The sequence below is a fragment of the Amphiura filiformis genome, chromosome 4 (assembly GCF_039555335.1).
Source record: "Amphiura filiformis chromosome 4, Afil_fr2py, whole genome shotgun sequence".
In the NCBI taxonomy this organism is placed as follows: domain Eukaryota; kingdom Metazoa; phylum Echinodermata; class Ophiuroidea; order Amphilepidida; family Amphiuridae; genus Amphiura; species Amphiura filiformis.
Window position 1 is genome coordinate 9,851,053 of NC_092631.1, and position 2,822 is coordinate 9,853,874.

General features: G+C 35.2%; 1 non-coding gene across 1 annotated transcript; it reads right to left on the reverse strand.

The window, feature by feature from the left end:
• Positions 1-2,534: 2,534 nt before the first annotated feature.
• Trnas-cga (transfer RNA serine (anticodon CGA)) lies at positions 2,535-2,616 on the reverse strand. The gene has a single exon. It is a non-coding gene; the product is annotated as a tRNA-Ser (tRNA).
• Between the last annotated feature and the right edge of the window lie 206 nt (positions 2,617-2,822).

Sequence of the window (2,822 nt, forward strand, 5' to 3'; positions counted from 1 at the left end):
ATAAATAGGCCTACTAGGCCTATTATAGCCTATAGAAGCATTGATTATTTCACGACAGATCATCCAGGATAATTTTAAAAATTGAAAATTTAGAAAATCCTAAGGAAAATTGCCGAAAACGGCTGCCCACAATCACCGCCCCCCCCCCGTCAGCCCATATGGTCATATCATGGTCGCCCCCTCCCTATCCCTGCAACATAGGGATGACTCACGAGCCGCGGTTTGTCCGTGGCCCAGTTCAGATTGATACAGTGCTATTGTACGCGTGAGTTCATACTTTTCTGCATGGCTGTTTCCATTATTAACTTACGCCCCTCTGGAATCAAGCCTTGAAAATCAATTGTATTTAACCTTAATGCCCTTCGGAAGAGAGCAGTCCACAAGTGAGTGATAGTCACTAAAAGTTGCATTCGATTTACACAGGGAATTTTGCAGGCAGGCCATACGTGCCCTTCCTTACTAAAACACCAAAGTGCGAATATTTCCAAACATCTAAATTAGCTAAAAAATATAGGACATATCGTCGTCCGTATTCCATAGTGGCGTATAGTGGGGCGCCGCGAATAAACAACTTTTCGAGAAAATCGGGTTTGAAGAAATGCCAATTTAAAATCGAGTTGTGTAAATCAGACATTCATTATATTTTGTAAATGATGTGAAATTTCTGTAGTAAACTAAATAGATTTTATTGTTATATATTTTTCAAAAGAAATAAATACATACTTTTGCTGGCAAACTGACAATAAAACTATACGTCACTATGGAAAACGAACAAAACGCAATACCTAACCTTTTCGTATTTATAGGCGTATCGACCATACGCCACTTTTTATACACATTTTATAATTATGAAATATCGGCAAAAATGAAAAACATCGTATTCCATAGTGGCGTATAGGTCCGATACGCGTACGCCACTATGACATACGATGTTTTTCATTTTTGCCGATATTTCATAATTATAAAATGTGTATAAAAAGTGGCGTATGGTCGATACGCCACTATGGAATACGATAAATGTCACTTTGTAACTATACGCCACATTTAATTAATCAATTACTAATTAATTAGCTAATTATGACTGATGAGACTTAGAAAAATGAAAGAGAACATCATTAAAGACATATGTGCCAATTTTCAAAAAAATGACCAAAAATCACTATACGCCACTATGGAATACAGCCGACGATATTACAAAACTATATTTTCTAGAATTTCAGAGAGTACAAACAATATTGGACGGTTATTTTGCACACAGTGACGTACGTTAACTATGTAATGTCCCATACCTATAACATACACTGTTTGTAGTGGTCACGCGTCAATGGTGAGAGCACTGTATACATGGTGTATTGTGTATAGGAAAATGAACAGTAAGTGCAGTATGGTATACATTTAACCAAAAGGCTGAACATTTACCAGTAAATGGGTAGGCTGAAGCATCTTGATCTAAAGTGATGGGTTTCTTGGATAAAGGCGTAACAATCATAATGTGGCCACAAGAGGCAAGAGTTAAGAGGTTTGGATGCCTACATCATTCTTTTAATTCAAGTGATCTCTGATGGCCATTTCGTCTTTCACATAATAATAATAATAATAACAATGGCGCTTAATATAGCGCAATACCAAAAATATGAACATTGCGCTTTACAAACAAATACAAATATAACAACAGCTAAATACATTTTATGTGTTATGTCTTAAAATATGTGTTTTAAGACCCTTTTTGAACTGTGAGAGAAGATGCTCTGGATCGTTGCAACTGTTTCAGTCTACAATTTACAAGTATATCAAGTAAATTTCGTCTATTCTTGCCAACGAAAGAACTAAGCACCACACTACAAACCTTAGTTTTGCCATTTTTGAAACACCTGCTGAATAAAAACTTCAAAGAAATCCACATTCATGTCAAAATTTGTGTCAATAAATCATTGTTTTATACTGAAAGATGAATGCATGGGTGATTGAGTTATCGGACACATAAAATTAAAGAAAACAAACAAACAATTAAGTCAATAAAAATATTGATCACGTTGATATCGAGAACGTAAATACATGTACGTTGTTGAAAAGTGCAACTTTTTGAAAGCATCATTTTTGGAAAATGTGATTATTTTTGACCAAAGAAAAATGATTTCGAAAAGGAAGAACTTTGGTAGGATAGAAAAATGTTTCACAGGTTTTTAAAATGTTTAAATCAATAAAATGTACGAGTACGTCACGTTATGCAAAGGAGTGTCTTGTAATTTTAGGGAGCTGAGGGGAGCTATTTTTTAACTCTTTATTTCTATTGGGCTTTGGCTGCATTAAACTCTGAAGGGGAACATGACAAATCAAATTGCACCAAAATTGTGTTTATGAGATTTCTTATGTTAAGGAAACAAACAAACAAACAAAGGAACCACACCCCCACCTACAAAAAAACAAACAAAAAAAACAAACAAAACAATACTGGTATAACAAAACAACAACAAAAAGAGAAAAAAACAATGCGTAAAACGTATTATCCGTATAAATTGTTTTTGAAAAATAACCGTCACGGACAGGATTCGAACCTGTGCGGGGAGACCCCATTGGATTTCGAGTCCAACGCCTTAACCACTCGGCCACCGTGACTAGTTGAGCGGTAGCAGCTAACATGAAATATTTTCATACAGGGTTCAAAAGGAATAACCCCCGCCTGAAATTACGAAACATTTCTTTACATAACTTGAATTTGTTGATTTGAAAAATTCAAAAAGCTGTAAAAAGACGAATCATTTAGCTATCCTCCCAAAGTTGTGCCATTTCCAAAAACAATTATTTGGTCAAAAATAGTCACA